Raw genomic sequence first — 19,935 nt, 5'->3', positions numbered from 1 at the left:
CATGCTTCCAGCTTTAAACACAGGCTACCTGTCAATTGGTAACTAAACCCCCTTCATCGTACCCGAGGTGCTGTTTGCCGAAGCACTATCATTTTTGCACTGCTATTGTCTACCGGTGCTTTAAAGTCAGCTTGAGTACTTGGCAGCAGTAGAAACTACACCTGCTTTGGGCCACACTGGAGCTCTTTCCTGTTCAAAGGGCGAGGAATGAAGAGATTTGCATGACAACTTGATCCATTTTTTTAAAGAGGATAAAGATGGGGTTCCATAAGCTTAGCCCAAAGCACCTGGGTATTTGAAACAAGAAGCTGCTGTAGTGTTCAATGGGTACTTTCTATTTTCATCAAATCAATCTTTGCAAATTAGAACCCTTTACCTACAGAGTGGAAAAGTCAGTAGTGGATTATAATTGTTGCCTGTTTCATATTTGCTGCTTAGTCAGGTGAACAGCAGCCTACCTTGAGTTCATGGACACAGGGGAAAAGATTAAGAATTCCTGAAGTGAGTTCCCATGGTAGGGCTGAGTTGCATTAGTTGTGCTCAGAAAAACCTTGAAATCAGCCTGTGTGTGAAACTGACCATGCACGTGTTCTAAAATAAATGTTAACACTTATGGTCAAATAATGGACAAAAGAATTCCATAGAATGCATTAAATGCTCACACGATAATGTGGGAACATCTTGATGACAAAGAACAAACAAAGAACAAAGAACAGTACAGCACAGGAACAGGCCATTCGGCCCTCCAAGCCTGCGCCGATCTTGATGCCTGCCTAAACTAACACCTTCTGCACTTCTGGGGCCCATATCCCTCTATTCCCTTCCTATTCATGAATTTGTCAAGATGTCTCTTAAACGTCGCTATCGTATCTGCTTCCACCACCTCCCCTGGCAGGAAGTTCCAGGCACTCACCACACTCTGTGTAAAAAAACTTGCCTCGCACATCCCCTCTAAACTTTGCCCCTCGCACCTTAAACCTATGTCCCCTAGTAACTGACTCTTCCACCCTGGGAAAAAGCTTCTGACTATCCACTCTGTCCATGCTGCTCATAACTTTGTAAACCTCTATCGTGTCGCCCCTCCACCTCCGTCGTTCCAGGGAAAACAATCCGAGTTTATCCAACCTCTCCTCATAGCTATTGGCCTCCAGACCAGGCAACATCCTGCTAAACCTCCTCTGTACCCTCTCCAAAGCCTCCACGTCCTTCTGGTAGTGTGGCGACCAGAATTGCATGCAATATTCTAAGTGCGGCCTAACTAAGGTTCTGTACAGCTGCAACATGACTTGCCAATTTTCATACTCTATGCCCCGACCGATGAAGGCAAGCATGCCGTATGCCTTCCTGACTACCTTATCCACCTGCGTTGCCACTTTCAGTGACCTGTGGACCTATACGCCCAGATCTCTCTGCCTGTCAATACTCCTAAGGGTTCTGCCATTTACCTCCCACCTGCATTAGACCTTCCAAAATGCATTACCTCACATTTGTCCGGATTAAACTCCATCTGCCATTTCTCCGCCCAAGTCTCCAACCAATCTATATCCTGCCGTATCCTCTGACAATCCTCATCATTATCCGCAACTCCACAAACCTTTGTCTCATCCGCAAACTTACCAATCAGACCAGCTACATTTTCCTCCAAATCATTTATATATACTACAAACAGCAAAAGTCTCAGCACTGATCCCTGCGGAACACCACTATTCACATCCCTCCATTCAGAAAAACACCCATCCACTGATACCCTCTGTCTTCTATGACCGAGCCAGTTCTGTATCCATCTTGCCAGCTCACCTCTGATCCCGTGTGACTTCACCTTTTGTACCAGTCTGCCATGCGGGACCTTGTCAAAGGCTTTACTAAAGTCCATAAAGATAACATCCACTGCCCTTCCTTCATCAATCATCTTCATCACTTCCTCAAAAAACTCAATCAAATTAGTAAGACACGACCTCCCTTCACAAAACCATGCTGTCTCTCGCTAATAAGTTCATTTGTTTCCAAATGGGAGTAAATCCTGCCCCGAATAATCTTCTCTAATAGTTTCCCTACCACTGACATAAGGCTCACCGGCCTATAATTTCCTGGATTATCCTTGCTACCCTTCTTAAACAAAGGAACAACATTGGCTATTCTCCAGTCCTCTGGGACCTCACCTGTAGCCAATGAGGATGCAAAGATTTCTGTCAAGGCCCCAGCAATTTCTTCCCTTGCCTCCCTCAGTATTCTAGGGTAGATCCCATCAGGCCCTGGGGACTTATCTACCTTAATGCTTTGCAAGACACCCAACACCTCCTCCTTTTTGAAAATGAGATGACTGAGACTATCTAAACTCCCTTCCCTAGACTCATCATCCACCAAGTCAAGGCAACAATTTCAACCAGAAGTTATTGATGTCCTGCCCTCTACTTGCCCAGCTAGAAGGAGCACAGTGCTTTGGGCTAACTTAATTATTCAGAAATATTAGCATAATCAAGCCCTCACCTTGTCATCTGCCCTTGAGCGCAGTTCAGATTCACTTCAAGGAATAACACTTACATAAGTCACCCAAATTGTAAAAATGTTTTTTGTATTTAAAGTTGTGAGAATAATTATATTAAAAACTATTTTTGAAATATCTCATGGAAATGTTTACAAAAGCAGAGGACTGTCAGCTTGGCTCAGTTATTGGCACTTGGGCCTCTGAGACAGAAGGTCATGGGTTCAAATTGCACTCCACGACTTTAGCACATAACTTTAATACATTATTAAGGGACTGGTACACTATTGGAAATGACCTCTTCCAGGTAAGACGTTAAACCAAAGCCTCATCTACCTGTTCAGGTGGATGTAAAAGATGGTGCAGCAATATTTGAAGAGGAGCAGCGTGTACTTTTGGTGTGCTGGCCAAATTTATGTTTCAACGATAATTTACTTCTTGTTTGTGGGCTATTGTGAATTGGCCGTATTGTTTATAAAACAATAACCACACAATACTACAAAAGTAAGTTATTGGTTGTGAAGCACTTTGAGACATCCTGAGGATATGAAAGGTGCTTTATACAGGCACATCTTACCTTTTATTTGCTTTTAGAAATATTTATTTAAAAGAAACTATATAAACAATAATGGCATTTTAGTAGAATGGACCGAAGAAACAGTGTTCATACACATTAAAAATCTTACATCTACATGCACTGCCTGTCTATGTCACTTGACTCCTTGTTGCTACTTTTGTGGCACACTTCTGATTTTTGTTTCCTTTATCGAGTCCTATGTCTAATGAAAGACATCTATGTAATCTTTCTTATCCTTAATTACACAGTGGCAGCTCCTTGTGGGAGTATCTTTCTAAATTCTGGGTGCCAGCTTGGTCAAAAGCTTATTTTTTTCACAGTGATTTGTTTTGTCTCTGGTTAGTTACTTTGTAAATTTAGTTTTAAACCTTTAAATTGAAGATTTTGACTTTTTATTTCAATTTAATGTAAATTATTATCTAATTTCCTGCCTGCAGGTTCTCTCATACTTTTGCCATGCTCTTTTACTGCAGTAACAAGGGCCGGAATTTTACGCCGCCCCTGCAGGTCGGATGGTGGCGTGGCAGCAGCGTAAAATTGAACGACAGCCTCTGGGATGCCTACCTGCCCTGTTTCCGCCTCCGGACAAGTTTCGGGCTTCAGGCCACTTAAGGGCCCTCGCTTACCCATGGCAAGCGGATGTGCTGGGGACGTGAACGGCCGCCCAGTGATAGCTGCCGGCCTTTTTGCGCCTCGGTGGTGGGGTGCATGGCAGTCGGGCACAGAGTGCCTGATTGAGGGCCACCCCCGCCTCACCAGGGAAGGACCGATCCCCCGGTGAGGCATGCCCCTACTTACCTTCCCTCCTCGATCCATGGCGTTGGCTGGGCTGCAATCCCAGCAGTGGCCACCGCTCACTGAGGCGGGACCTCCTCCCTCAAATGGGGGGACAATTAAAGCCCGGGGACCCGTAAAATACGGGACGGATCCCCAGGCTAGGCGGAAGCGGGTTCACCACCGACTTTCACGTCGGAGTCTAGCTCACGTCCATCCACCGTAAAATTCCGGCCATGGCTCCCATTGCAGGGGGAGAGGCAGGTGCACTCCATTCTTCCCATGCACATCAAAATACCATTTCTGTGGTTCCTCGTGTCCCCCTCACCTTTCCTCCTTGGCTGTTTGTCTTTTCAGGATGCTTCCCCATTGGTGGCACCGCCGTTGTCCATCTCCGAACGATCAGCCCACCTTTGGCCACCAGTACTGTCTTTTCCAGCTGGCCAGCTCTTTCTTAGCCATTGAATTCTCCCTCATTGCAATCACTGCTACTATGCCTCCCTTGCATGTTGGACCAGTCTTGGCCACTGTTGTTGATGCTCCCAACGTCTTGACCCATTCCTGATTGCCAGTTACTCCCCTATTGTTGGTCCCTTGATTCTCTGACCTTTTATCACAGCAATTCCATTCTCCTTCCAGTTGAAGGAAGCCAAAAAATTGCACTTTAAAGCTAAAGCTGTATTAAAAATATGGGAGAGGGGGAAATTTGTTTGCATAGCGGCACTTATAGTGGCGCCACACAGACTTACTTTGATTCACCAGTGCAGACAGTGCCACTAGCTGCTCCCTGCAAGGCCCTCATGGCATTCTTCAATGTTATCAATGAAGAACGCTGTGCAGGTAGCAGCCTGCGGCTCTACCTGCCCTCAGAGAATCAGAACAAATCTGTATACTGGTGCTGTGCAAATGAATCTCTCCCCCGTTGAATCTCTTCCCATCTATGAAACATTAATAAAACAAGCTCACATAATAAAGGCCAACATACCATTTGCCTTCTTAATTGCTTGCTGTACCTGCATGTTAGCTTACAGTGACTCATGAACAAGGACACCCAAGTCTCTCTCAAGTTTAAATATTTTCTTCTGAATTTTGGTCAGAAACTGTTAAGGAACCTGATGTAATGCAGCGATTTAACGGTTTGATCACCATTAGTTAGTTACCTTATTTTATTTCCAGAGGGATTTCATCTCCCTTTAAAACCTACTTATTGGGAGATGCCTGATGGTAACCTGGGGGTCTAATGAAACTCATCAGATGTGGCTGCAGGATCAAGTGTCAGACAGTGCTGGGACCTCTGACCCAAAAACAAAGGGCTGTGAAGTGTCTTAATCACTGTACAACATTCCTCAATTTCTAAAGCTGTCCGGTTCAGGCTTCGTGTAACTAAAGGTGCTGAATCTAGGTGGTGCAAATGTATAGAATAGCAAAGAGTCCAACTTTTCCTCAGTATTAGACAATGCAGGAGCTCCCATTTCTAACTTCTCTGATGTGTTCAAAACATACATAATGAGCATCACTGACCATAGTAGTGTCTTATAAAGTCAAGAGAAAAATTTCTGTCCAATATAGTCCATTTCTATAGCACTCTTGTTTCTGCTCTTACCTGTTGTAATAAAGGCACTACATCACCTCTATCTGTTTCTGTCTGCATGATCGCATTTGGGGATCATGCTTGGTTTCCTCCTCTTTCTATTTACATATTTCTCCATTGGCAATTCCATAAACATGTATTTGCTGACAACATCCAGCTTTACTGCATTGCCTTCTCCATTGATCCAAAGGCTATTGTAACACTGTGTATCTCAATCAATATATATTGTATATCACATCAATACATAAATGAGAGAAATTTCCCCCCCCAGTTTATTTTGGCAAACCTGATGCCATCTTTTTGGTAGTCCCCAGCATTTCTGTCTCTGGCCTTGAGTTCATTAACCTTTCTACAATGTGTCCCACTCTCCCTTCACCCCTGTACTCTCCAAACTCTGCTGACTCCCTATGCCCCAGCAAGTTGACTTCAAAATTCTCATCTTTGTTTTCATCATGTACTCAGCACATCATATCTTAAAAATCTCCTCCTGCTTTATCTCTTTGGACAAAGGCTTCTCTAACTTATCTTCTCTAACTCTGCTCTAATTTAGGCCTTCTTAATCTCTGCCCCACCATTGGTAGCTGCTCATTTAATCACTGCAACCACCTGACACTCTTCCCCATTTCCTTCCTGCTTTCAGAAATCTTTTCAAAACAATGCTCTTCAACCACTTCTTTGGCCCACCATAATGCTCTCCAGTTTTCCCTTTTCCTTTAATACAAAAGCAAAATACTGAACATGCTGGAAATCTGAAACAAAATTAGAAAATGCTGGAAAAGCTCAACAGGCCAGGCAGTATCTGTGATGAGCATTTCCAACATTTTCTGTTTTTGTTCCCTTTTCTTGCTCAGCATTCACTGTTTTCTCCTTCCTAATGTAAAACACACAGAGACATTCTCCTGCATGAGAAATGCTGTAGAAATGGAAGTAGTTGTTCTTGAGAGTGAGATGCTTTGTTCCCAAACCCCTGCTACCCTATGACTAACACAAAGATCCATAATGTGCAGCCACTGATTGAAAAAAAAACAAGGGTGAAGCCCTGGCAAATCCAAGAACTTGTGGTATGATGATACCAAGATTAAGGTTTAAAAATCTGAAGATTAAAGAAGGAAGGGAAGTCTGAAGGTGATGAGATTTCCCATGGTTTTTAAGTACCAGAGAAACATAGTAACAGGAGGAGGCCATCCAGTCCGTCAGGCCTGTTCCACCAATCAGTGAGATCATGGCCGATCTGTATCTTAACTCCATCCACCTGCCTCATCTAGCAAAAACCTATTGATCTCAGATTTAAAATTGTTAAAATTGCTACTGCTTTTTGTGGGACGAATAAGAGAATGAGCAGTTAATCTCAATTCCAGCTCATGTGAGGATGAGAAACAAAAGGGAAAAAGTCCAAAGCAGCAATGACAGTTGAGGGGCTTTGTATGTGTGTATAAATATATTTTCAATATAATATCAATAGCTTACAGAAAGATGTTTATATCTACAGATATGTGATATGCATATATATGTTACGAAATTGAGGGGGAATAGAGGGTCAGCTTTATTTGTGTTCTTGTTGCTTGATAATCCATCCAAGAATTGTTTTTTCACTGCTTTAAGCTTATTCCTGAGTTTTAATAGCTGTCAATTTTCGGACTGGCATTTAATAATCTTTCATTGCACACTAGCATTCCTAACTGATAAGGCGTTCTTTTGTGATGTATTCTTTTGGCATCTAATTTCTTCATACAATAGATGCCAAAGATATTTATCAGATGTTTCAGTGCAAAACCGTTATTGGCCTATGCACTGTGTTTCTGTTTGTCAGATGTTAATGGAGACTCAAAGCTCTGAGATGAAATGCTCTGGAAGAGTTTATGGCAAGAGAATGATCACCACATATTTTTCATCTCTGCCCTCTTTAGTAGCATGTATATTGAATGTTTTCACCTGTCTGCAGTAATATCCCATTTCCCTCAAGGCATATGTTATGGTGACCTCCTCAATGTATTAGTCACCTGTACCTAACTCTAAATGCACCACTGAGACTGACTGACTTGAACAAAAAAAAAGAACAAGGAACAGAGGGTATTCTCTCATCCCAGGAGGGGCAGTAATATGGAAAGTTTTAAAAAAAACCTTGCAACTATCATCGAATCTTGGAGCACGAAAGAGGCTATTTGGGCCATCTTGCCTGTGGAAGAGATCTTTGAGCTATTCACTTAGTCCCACTCCACTGCTCTTTCCCCTTAGCCTAGCAATATTTTTTCTTTTTAAAAGGGAATTGGGTATATACTTGAAAATTACTATTGAACTGGCTTCAACCACCTATACAGGCACTGCATTCCATATCAGAATAACTCACTGTGTTGAAAAAATTCTCCTCATCTCCCCCCGGTTCTTATCTGGTCATCAGGTCTCTTGCCAATGGAAAAAGTTTCTCCCTATCTACTCTTATCAATTATATAGTGCCTTACTGAGTCCTCAGGGCATTCCAAAACTCTTACTTTTGAAGTATAGTTGTTACATGGCAAACAGTCATTCAGAAAACCTTTTCAGCTGTCTGGTAACAGTTTACCCTTTCACTTCCTCCGACAAGGAACAGTACAGAAGGGCCTAATTAGGCACAAACAATTACTTTGCAAATTGGTATGGCTGGGTGGCAAATGACATTCTTGGTTAATAGAATGACAGATGTGTATTTTAAACATTAAAAATCTCAAAACCTTTTTTCCCCTTTGTTTTCTGGCGGTTTCTCCTATCTGCCCAGTCTCCTGACCTAAAGGTGTCAGCCATGGCTTAGAGGTAGCACACTTACCTCTGAGTCAAACGATTGTGTGTTCAAGTCCCACTCCAGAAACTAAGCACAAAACCTAGGCTGACAATCCAATACAGCACTGAGGGAGTGTTGCACTCTGTGAGGTGCTGTCATTTGAATGAGATGTTAAACTGAGGCCCTGTCTGCCCATTAGGTGCACAGAAAAAATCCCATGACATTACTTCAAAGATATGCAAGGTGGTTTCTTCCCAGCGTACGGGCCAATATTTATTCCTTAACCAACATCACTAAAAACGTATTATCTCGGCATTATAGTGCTGTTTGTGGGAGCTTGCTGTGTTAAAATTGGCTGCCACATTTCCTACATTATAACAATGACTACACTTCAAAAGTATTTCATTTGCTATGCGGCGCTTTGGGCGATCCTGAGGTTGTAAACGATACTATATAAAGTCAAGTTTTTAAAAATTCATTTATGGGATGTGGGCGTTGCTGGTTAGGCCAGCATTTATTGCCCATCCCCAATTGTCCTTGAGAAGGTGGTGGTGAGCTGCCTTCTTGAACCACTGCAATCCATGTGGGGCAGGTACACCCACAGTGCTGTTAGGAAGGGAGTTCCAGGATTTGACCTAGTGACAGTGAAGGAATGGCGATATAGTTCCAAGTCAGGATGGTGCCTGGCTTGGAGGGGAACTTGCAGGTGGTGGTGTTCCCTTGCATTTGCTGCCCTTGTCCTTCTAGTTGGTAGAGTTCACGGGTTTGGAAGGATCTGTCTAAGGAGCCTTGGTGCGTTGCTGCAGCGCATCTTGTAGATGGTACACACTGCTGCCACTGTGTGTCAGTGGTGGAGGGTGAGAATATTTGTGGATGGGGTGCCAATCAAGCGGGCTGCTTTGTCCTGGATGGTGTCGAACTTCCTAAGTGTTGTTGGAGCTGCACCCATCCAGGCAAATGGAGCGTATTCCATCACACTCCTGACTTGTGCCTGGTAGATGGTGGACAGGCTTTGGAGAGTCAGGAGATGAGTTACTTGCTACAGGATTCCTAGCCTCTGACGTGCTCTTGTAGCCACAATATTTATATGGTTACTCCAGTTCAGTTTCTGGTCAATGGTAACCCCCAGGATGTTGATAGTGGGGGATTCAGCGATGGTAATGCTGCCACTTGTCTGGCGCAAATGTTACTTGCCACTTATCAGCTCAAGCCTGGATATTGTCCAGGTCTTGCTGCATTTCTACACGGACTGCTTCAGTATCTGAGGATTCACGAATGGCGTTGAATATTGTGCAATCATCAGCGAACATCCCCACTTCTGATCTTATGATTGAAAGAAGGTCATTGATGAAGCAGCTGAAGATGGCTGGGCCTAGGACACCACCCTGAGGAACTCCTACAGTGATGTCCTGCAGCTGAGGTGATTGACCTCCAACAACCACAACCATCTTCCTTTTGCGCTAGGTATGACTCCAACCAGCGGAGAGTTTTCTCACTGATTCCCATTGACTCCAGTTTTGCTCGGGCTCCTTGATGCCATATTCGGTCAAATGCTGCCTTGAGTTCAAGAGCAGTCACTCTCACCTCACCTCTTGAGTTTAGTTCTTTTGTCCATGTTTGAACCAACACTGTAATGAGGTCAGGAGCTGAGTGGCCCTGGCAGAACCCAAACTGAGTGTCACTGAACAGGTTATTGCTAAGCAAGTTCCACTTGATAGCACTGTCAATGACACCTTCCATCACTTTTGATTGAGAGTAGACTGAAGGGGCATAATTGGTTGGGTTGGACTTGTCCTGCTTTTTGTATACAAGACATATCTGGGCAATTTTCCACATTGCCGGGTAGATGCCAGTGTTGTTGCAGTACTGGAACAGCTGGGCTATTGGCGCAGCAAGATCTGGAGCACGGGTCTTCAGTACTATTGCCGGAATATTGTCAGGGCCCATAGCCTTTGCAGTATCCAGTTCCTTCAGTCATTTCTTGATATCACACGGAATGAATTGAATTGGCTGAAGACTGGCATCTGTGATGCTGGGGACGTTGGGAGAAGGCCAATATGGATCATCAACTCGGCACTTCTAGCTAAAGATTGTTTCAAATGCTTCAGCCTTATCTTTTGCACTGATGTGCTGGGCTCCCCCATTTTTGAGGATGGGATATTTGCGGAACCACCTCTTCCAGTTAGTTGTTCTATTGTCCACCACCATTCACGACAGGATGCGGCAGGACTGCAGAGCTTAGGTCTGATACGTTGGTTATGGGATCGCTTAGCTCTGTCTATTGCATGCTGTTTACGCAGTTTGGCATGCAAGTAGTCCTGGGTTGTAGCTTCACCAGGTTGACACCTCATTTTGAGGTATTCCTGGTGCTGCACCTGGCATGTCCTCCTGCACTCTTCATTGAACCAGGGTTGTTCTCCTGGCTTAATGGTAATGGTAGAGTGGGGGATATGCCGGACCTTGAGGTTACAGATTGTAGTTTTTAAAAATTCTTTCATGGGATGTGGGCGTCACAGGCCAGGCCAGCATTTATTGCCCATCGCTAACTGCCCTTGAACTGAATGGCTTGCTAGGCCATTTCGAGGGCATGTAAGAGTCAACCACATTGCTGTGGATCTGGAATCACATGTAGGCCAGACCAGGTAAGGACAGCAGATTTCCTTCCCTAAAGGACATTAGTGAACCAGATGGGTTTTTACAACAATCGACAATGGTTTCATGGCCATCATTAGACTAGCTTTTGATTCCAGATTTATTAATTTAATTCAGATTCCACCTTCTGCTGTGGTGGGATTCAAACCCATGTCCCCACAGCAATACCCTGGGTCACTAGTCCAGTGACAATACCACTATGCCACCGCCTCCCCTTTCTTATTTTAAAAGGTACTATCTTCTTAATGATGCTTGGCACTTCCAGTACATTGCTGAAATAGACCTATGTGTGAGCTTTGACAGTGAAAATAAGGAAGCTCATCAACTGGAGAGGAGGCAGTGCAATCACAGCTTAGCCCTGTCTTATCCTCATCTGACATTCACTAACACATTTCTAGCAGTACAGAGTGGATAACAATCAGGGATGGGAACCCTGAATAACTCCCTTTACCTAACCCAGAGGTAGCAGCAATGTGTAACAGAGATCAACTAACCCAGCAGAAATTGGAAATTGAACTTCATATCTTGGACTGTCCATCTTAGCTACTCGCTGAGCTATCAAACTAACGGGAAATCATCTTTTAACCATTAATCATCATAGCTATTGTATGATATATTTCTGGTCAATGTCAATGACTGTTATTTTGAATTGAATTTTAGGAATGGGCTGGCTCTAGTTCATTGGTGCACTGAAGCTCTGTACCACAGAGATTCATCCAGATAATATTTACACTTGAGCATCGGAGAAAGGCTCTGCCCAGAGGCTGAGCATCACCTGACACTGGGGATGGGTGGGCGAAGAACGGCAAAATTGAAGGAAGAGTTATTAGAACCATTCTACACACCTTCCACTTGCTGTATCTGGGATTAGATCACTTAGCTGTACTATTGGTCTTGGAAATGATGCATGAACCAAGAGACTGAATGAATCCTGTGCTAGTCATTGTAGTAATGGTTAAAAATATTTTTTTACAATAGAGTCAATATCAGAGAAATCTTGCGTGATAGATATATTCAGTTAAGAGCCCCTTCCCTGTGCCCCTGTTTCGGATTACAGCAGAAATGGCAGAATAATAATGAATGATAGTCAAAAGGATGGGTGATTTCTACACAGATGAATAATCTGAAAACTTTGATTAGTTTGACAACTAACAGCCCAAAATTAATTGAGACAGATTCATGAACCTTTTGCCATTGTCATTGTGTATTCTGAAGAACATTGATGGAAGCTGACAGCTTTGGCCTGTAAATCTGAGGTAAAGTTCATAACCTATTCTTCCTGACCTTTCCCATGTTTAAGATCATTTTTCAAATCACAGACCGCTACTGCTGTAAGCTTTCATAGCGTTGTATTTCTTTTCAAATTGCATCATGTCTGTCCTACCCAAAAAAGATTTGATTAATCTGTTTTATATCACACTTAAGTAATGAGTTTATCTTTATTAATTTTTTCATATTTAATTTTTTTGTCAATGCTTCTTACCACGCCAACAATTTCAAGAGGACAGTTTTAACCCTTCACACCTTGTCGATAATTACAATGCCTGGTTACCTAACCACTGGAAAGCAGCTGCCTGTGATTAACAATCAGGCTTCGGGATAGGCACCTAACCCACTCGTCCAAAGCAGATAAGGATTCGATGATGTCATTGGGCACCGCCTGCAGTTTAATTCGGGCCTGAGCTTCAATGGAAATGATAATCGGGTGCAGTGTTTACTGGGTGGTCAAGCTGAAATTGTGCATTTCACAGTATTGCCCACAGTCAAAATTATTCCCAGTGACTCCCACAGATTGAGTGCGCAGAGAAAATCTTTGTTTGTGGTTTCTGAATACGGTAATTCTTCATAGTGTTAAATAATAGTTAATAACCAGAACCAGAACAAGGCAACAGTTGCATTGTACCAAGTAACCATCAAAATGGGACCCAGGCACTGTAAAGCAATTTACTTCAGAAATTCTTCATCAAGATGAAATGAAATGCTGTAAAAAGGGCATAAAAGTATAGCACTAATTAGCAGTTTATTGATCCAACCTGCACTGTTAATATTAGTGCCTTTCCCATCTTTTGTGTGCAATTGCTGTAGAGATTGAAACAAAATTAAAAATCCTAAAAATCTGAAATAAAAACAGAAAAATTCTGGAAACATAGCAGGCCTGTTAGCGCCTGAAAGGGAAGAGGATAGGTTGATGTTTGGGGTAGAGACCAAAAAGGTGTGCACCTAGAAGGTTAACGAGGTAGATCTCCCTGATCCTGCACCTGGGTGGACGGAGTTGCCTCGGCACATTGATTATAGGTAAATCAGACAGGGTCTAGTCATGCCTGTAAAGGAGGCGCCCGATTCTTTGTCTATTTACAGGGGTTGAATGGCTAAATGAACAATCACCAATAAGGGACCAAGAGAAGCCCAGCATTTGTGAAACAGAGGGTGCATTCACAGAAGCACTCGGGTTAGTCGAGTTCAGGGAGAGACTTGAAAGTCAGAATGAGTATTTTGAAGTCAACTCACAGGGGTGTGGCAGGCCAGGAGAGTTCAGAGGGAGCAGGGTGATGAAGATGGTAGGACTTTGTAAAGGTAATACCTTAAGACAATTTTGGATAAAGGAAGCCATTCCTGATATTGGTCCTAAATTTGCCCTTTACTAATTCAAACCCATATCACCTTGTCCTTTTTTCTCTATTCAATTTGAAGTAATTGTCTAGTTTTATCTTTTCTTGTAATGTTTACTATATTGTATAACTCCATCGAATTCTTCTCAGAAACTTTCCTTTGAAGCTGAGAATTTGAATATTTCTCCAGTTTCTGCTCATAACTCAGATTTCTGACACTTCTGATATGTCATGAAACGTTTCTGAAAACTGATCTTTTTTAGCAATAATTATAGGAAAATAATGATCTGCAATTCCTGCCTTAAATTTCTCTGCCTCTCCACATCCTTCTCCTTTGGAATCTTTGTTAAAACCCACCCCTTTTGACCAAGCTTTTGGTCATTCCTCCTAATTACTTCTCCTTTGACTCGGCAACCATTTTTATCCGAACGTACCTCTGCGATGTGCATTGGAACACATTAAAGGCACAATATAAATGTAAGTCATTGTTGATAAAATATAAATGTTAATTTAAAATTGGAGTAAGACAGCAATAATGAAGATAATTTGAATGCTTGATGTGGTGACATAAGCACTTTATATCAGGGGTAGATGGGAGTGTGGAATTAAAACACAAACTGATCAGCCATAATTTTATTGAATGGCAGATCAGACTGGAGGGGCCGAATGGCCTACTTCTGCTCCTAATTCTTATGTTTATATACTAAATGTATTTAACATATATGGTTAATATTTAACATTAGGAATACTTAATATATGATATGAAATCTTTCTGAAAAAACAGAAGTTTTGGACAATAAATAAATAAAATATGTGACTATTACTTTTGCACACATTTACCTTTTATAAAATAAATGTGCTTGATATTTTAAGCTGAACACAAGCTTTCATGTGATACTCTACCATCTTTTGAATAGATAAGCCGAGAAGCTAAAAGCAATTACCTGACAGGTTTGGCTGTTTGTTTTCTTGGCATGTTTTCAAAAGTTCACCTAGATCTCAAGGCAAAGATATACATTTTCAAAGATTATGGCAGATTGGGGCTCACCCATGAGAGTGATTTAAGATATGAAAGCCAAAATAATCTGGAATAGGTATGTTAGAAGCAACCCAAAAATGTAACAAATAAATTGCGATCATAGTCAAAGATCATCTGATATTTTGCAATGTAATTTTCTCTGGTTATAATTTCTGCATACTGTTTCATAGACGGTTTGAATTTTTTTTTTTAAAGAATCTATGCATGGCATTTGAAACTCTGTACTTGTGACAAAGCATACTTGTAAAACATACCTTTCTTTCAATAATTCTTAATTCGATGTTGTGATTATATATTGATAATTTTAGTAATAATGTAAGGCTCCCATTATGGGGAGGCGGTGGCATAGTGATAATGTCACTAGACTAGTAATTCAGAGCCCAGGCTAGTGCTCTAGGGACATGGGTTTAAATCCCACCACGTCAGATGGTGAAATTTGAATTCAATGAATAAATCTGGAATTAAAAAGCTAGTCTAATGATGACCATGAAACCATTGTCGATTGTTGTAAAAACCCAGCTGGTTCACTAATATCCTTTAGGGAAGGAAATCTGCTGTCCTTACCTTGTCTGGCATACATGTGACTCCAGAACCACAGCAATGTGGTTGACTCTTACATGCCCTCTGAAATGGCCCAGCAAGCCACTTAGTTCAAGGGCAATTAGGGATGGGCAATAAATGCTGGCCTAGCCAGTGATGCCCACATCCCACAAATGAATAAAAACAAATATCATCCCCAGTCTGGGTACTTCAGTTCTAAAATAAATTATACCTTGAGGTTAAAGGCCTGCTCGGGTCTGCAAATGAAACTCGACCTAAGCCCAACAGAACCCCATCTGAGCCCAAGCCCGACCTGCTCTGAGTCTTTCCATTTTTTCCTGCGCCCAACCCGACCATCAATTAACTTACCTTCCGTTTTTCACTTTGTTCATTACCTGCACAAGCTTAAAATAACTGTAACAAAACCACCGTTAACGTCCAAGAAGTAAATTAATATTCAAGTCACTTACCTGAGGTGGTGATAGAGCGTGTCCAATCCGGCCCGACCTGACCCAAGCCCGAATGCCGGACCCGGAAGTGCGACCCGATCCGACCCGAACCTGACACGTCGTCGGGTCCCGTCGGGTTCGGGTCGGGTAACAGGCCTTTACTTGAGGGCCCACAGCTTACTTGTCTATGCATATTGTTTAAGGAGCTTTTTTTGTGAGGAAGTAATGCTCCATTGTTTTCAAAGTCAAATAAAGATGTGGTAGAGTGGGATCCTTGTTTGACTTACTTAGAACAGTATTGCACAAAGCATGTATGCACTTGTCGTGGAACACACCTCAGAACACCATAAAACTCTATCAACATTGGATATGGCTGCCTGGTTGCTTTGAAATGGTGCCGATAGCAAAGCAGGTAACTTAAGGAGTCTATATTAGGCCTTCACCCTAAGTAACCTGTTTATGGCTGTCTCATGGTAAATTGATGTTATTAGTGACCCAGAAGCAGGACCAGCCGGGGTTAAAATTTATCTGGTAACTCTTCTTGAAAGCTCAAATTCCACTGTTATCTAGTCTTGCCTCTGACTAGAGACTGTTGAATGACATACTGCATCTTGTGTTGTGTGTACATGATGTGCTATCCTTGACAGACCAAAGCCTCTTTTAGGGAATGATTGCTTATTAATAACAGTGTTATATAATGTTCTGGACACAGTAAAGGGTTATCTACATGACTGGTATTGATTTTTTTCAATGTTTCGAAGCAAACATTTGAATTGGGTTTTTGTTCTTGTCTATTTTGGTGGGTTAAATACTATGAATGTATGGAATAATTATCCATTGATGTGTCTCAGGCATTTAAATTCCTTTTGTTATTATCCCATTTTAATGGATCGCCTGCATTTCCTGAAACAGCGTGAAGTAGGTGGGTTTTGGTCAATTGGAGCAGAGAGTGAATCCTAATGGAGTGTTTCTACCTCAGTTTGTGTTACTGGCAGTAGTTTTAACTTTAGGAACATAGGAGCAGGAGTAGGCCATTCAGCCCATCGAGCCTGCTCCGCCATTCAATGCGATCATGGCTGATCATCCACTTCAATGCCTTTTTCCCCATACTATCCCCATATCCCTTTATGTCATTGGTATTTAGAAATCTGTCAATCTCTGCTTTAAACATACTCAATGACTGAGCTTCCACAGCCCTCTGGGGCACAAACTTCCGAAGATTCACAACCCTCTGAGTAAAGAAATTTCTCCTCCTCTCGGTTTTAAGTGGCTTCCCCCTTATTTTGAAATTGTGTGCCCTGGTTTTAGATTCACCAACCCTCCCTACAAAACCAGGTGGGTGGGCAGTTAACTACTCTCAGCAAAGCAACCCAGATCCCACTGATCACCTTTTCTTACCTCAGGCCTCCTGACTGGCAGCGAGGCCACCTGCCCAATGCCGGTAGAGTTCTTTAAGAATGGAGAATGAGGTCTGGTGACGTCGTTGGTTCCAGACTAAGATTTTAATTCAGGCCTGAACAAGGAAGTCACTGCAACTTTCCTGTCAGGCTGAAGAGAGTTGGGATCTGCCAAGGAAATGAGAAAGCCCAAGGAGATAAGTGTTTTATCTCCTTTGTGGAGCCAGGCAGAGCAAGAGTTCTCCACTGGGCCAGTCATGCTAGGCCCCACCTGCCAAGAATGGTGAACATCAATTTTGTCATGAATATTGATTTTTAACTGTTGTTGGAGTGAGGAAATGACTTGTTAAACAGATCAGCCCTGGCTGGAAAAAAACATTTACATACCAACAGACATCGAAGGTGAGGAAGCACATTCCAGGGCCTGCTAAGGAGGATACAATTCACAAGGGCCAGGACTGGTTAGACCAGCTGGTCACATGACTAACTGGCTGTTCCAGAGTTTTCTTTTGATCTGGCCACAGAAAGTTTGAACTCCGAAAGACTGTTTGTTCCTGGACTGAGAAGATCTCTCCTGTCTGCTCCCATCTCTTTCTGAAAAGCCTCTGAATCCAGTGAAGACACATGTACCCTAAGAGAGAAAAGTCTCCGACAGCAAAAAAGATTTAAGAAGAACACTGGGCCCCAACGAAAAGCAAGAACTACCTACAATCAGGGACTTTACATTAAGCTCGAAGAACTGTATCAACAACTCTTCAGATATTGCCTCAAACTTTTCACTTTATTTTTTTCTTCTCTTTTCTGTCTCTATTTGCATGTGTATCGCATATGCATGCTAGCATGGGCACGTCATGCATCCATAGGCGTTAACTGAATTAGAGTTTAAGTTTGATAAATTTCAACTTTTCTTCTTTAAACCTGAGAAAGCTGTTTGTGCTGGTTTCTTTGCTTTATAATTGGAAAGTGGTGAACAAGGATTCACCAAGGTGGAGCTAAAAACATGGTGTGTTTAAAATTAAACCCTGTTACAGTAAGACCAGGTAAAGGCTGAGAAGGACCCCTAGACACCTTTCTCATCTTGTTGTAGCAGAAATTTGGGTGCTAGTGTCCGGAATTTTACCCAAAGACAAACAAGAGAAATTGGAAGTGGGAAGCCAAATTGTTCCCAATCAAAAAAGAGCAATATTTCAATACAGGTTTTCTTGTGGTTGTGTGTGATTGAATACTAATATGTCTGCAACTGAAGCTAGTGGCTCCCAAGCCAGGGTGAAGTAACTTGGGATAAGTTAAAAGCACTGTCTATGGAGGAGCTGAGAAAAATGGCAGAGCAGTGTGGGATCACTGTATGTGGCAAGGCTAGGAAGTCTGAACTTGTAAGACTAGTGGCCAGCCATCTTTCCCTTGAATCTGAAGAAGCAGAAACAGGGTTAGAAGTAGACTCCGACAGGATATTGTTGGCAAATATACAATTGGAACAAAGAAAACTTGAATTAGAAGACCGGGAAAGAGAAAGAGAAATAAAGAGGCAGGAAAGGGAGAAAGAGAGAGCCTTCCAGAGGTAACTTGAAGAAAATGAAAGGCAGGAGAGGGAGAAAGAATATTCCGGAAGGAATATGAAGAAAGAGAGCTGAAGAGGCTTGAGTTAACTGGGGGGCAACAGAGTAACCTCAGTGAAAGCATGGCCAATATGGAAGAGCATAATTCAGGGCTGGGTACAGAACTGTTAAAACTAGCTCAACTAATTCCAAGATTCAATGAGGAGGATGTAGAAACATTTTTTGTGTCCGTTGAGAAACTGGCCAGGCAGATAAAATGGCCAGCTGAGACCTGGCCTCTTTTATTGCAAAGCAAGCTAACTGGAAAGGCCCATGAAGTTTATTTCCTGTTGCCAGATGAGAGTTCATCAAATTATGAACTGACAAAAAGTACTATCCTCGGGGCATATGAATTAGTACCTGAAGCCTATCGCCAAAAGTTTAGAACCCTCAAGAAGCAAGCTAATCAAACTTATCTGGAGTTTGAAAGAAGTAAGCAGCTGGCTTTTGACCAGTGGCTGATGGCTCTAAAAATACAGCTCAGCTATGAGACTCTCAGAGAAGTAATTCTGTTAGAGGAATTTAAACACTCTCTCCCATTCTCAATAAAGACCCATGTAGAGAAGCAGCGGGTTCAGAGAGCCTGGCATGTGGCCGTCCTGGTCGATGAGTTTGCTTTAATTTATAAGTCAGTTTCCCAGGGGAGAACCTTTCCTAGTCACCTCCACAAATCCAAAAAAGACAATGGGTGGGAAGGTGATAGGAGCCCAATCAGTCCTGGGAGAGGAAGGAAAGCAGGAGACACCAGGGGTCCTCCTCTAGCCAAAAAGGAAGGTGCTATGAGCAGGAGCGAGACCCAGAGACCTGTGTGCTTGTTGATCAGGGCACACCCACTCAGTGAGGAAGGGGCCTTGATGGAAAGCACAGCAGAACAAGCTGTGGCTTTAACTGCAGTAAGAGTGAGACCCAGGAAGCTTATGGCTGGAAGTGCAGTAACATGTAATAGGATTCCTGAGGGTTATCAAGGTTATGTGTCTGAACGGAGAGTAACTCCATACCCCTTGAGTGAGGCAAGCAAGCCCATAGTAATCCTCAGGGACACAGGGGCCACTAGATCCCTTTTATTGGGAAATGGCCTGACCTGTCCCCCAAAGAGTGCAGTGAACACCACAATGGTGGGGAATGTTATTGGAGGGCAGTGTATGCCTTTACCTGGATATTGGGTGTACCTGGAGTGCGACCTAGTTTCGGGACCGGTGACCGTAGGGATTGTCCCTAGTTTGCCTGTGGACGGGGTTGACCTGCTCCTAGTTAATTACCTGGTGGGGGTGAAGGTGGTAGCCCTCCAAGTAGTGAAAGAAAGACTGCAGGAGGTCAGAGAGACAGGACCGTAGCAGGAGACGGACCCCTGGAGTTTCTCTGAATGTGTAGTGGATCAGGTCATGATCAAACCAGCTTCCCCAGAGGAGACTGAATTAGCACTGCAGGCAGACAACCAGGTCTGCCTGTCCGAGACTTTCTTTGGAAAGTTAGGA

The 19,935-nt window shown here is 42.8% G+C and overlaps 1 protein-coding gene and 1 long non-coding RNA gene across 9 annotated transcripts in view; one reads left to right on the top strand and one right to left on the bottom strand.

The window, feature by feature from the left end:
• Window positions 1-19,935, top strand: part of lypd6 (LY6/PLAUR domain containing 6) — a 253,340-nt gene that overhangs the window by 175,687 nt on the left and 57,718 nt on the right. The window lies entirely within an intron of this gene.
• Window positions 1-19,935, bottom strand: part of LOC137371912 (uncharacterized) — a 54,152-nt gene that overhangs the window by 33,378 nt on the left and 839 nt on the right. The window contains exon 2 of the long non-coding RNA XR_010975301.1: window positions 14,385-14,432. This is a non-coding gene — a long non-coding RNA (uncharacterized lncRNA). The remainder of the gene's footprint in view (window positions 1-14,384; window positions 14,433-19,935) is intronic.

The sequence above is a fragment of the Heterodontus francisci genome, chromosome 7, assembly GCF_036365525.1.
Source record: "Heterodontus francisci isolate sHetFra1 chromosome 7, sHetFra1.hap1, whole genome shotgun sequence".
Classification (NCBI taxonomy): Eukaryota; Metazoa; Chordata; class Chondrichthyes; order Heterodontiformes; family Heterodontidae; genus Heterodontus; species Heterodontus francisci.
The sequence above is the reverse complement of the archived record's forward strand: the minus strand, read 5'-3'. Positions and strand labels throughout refer to the sequence as shown.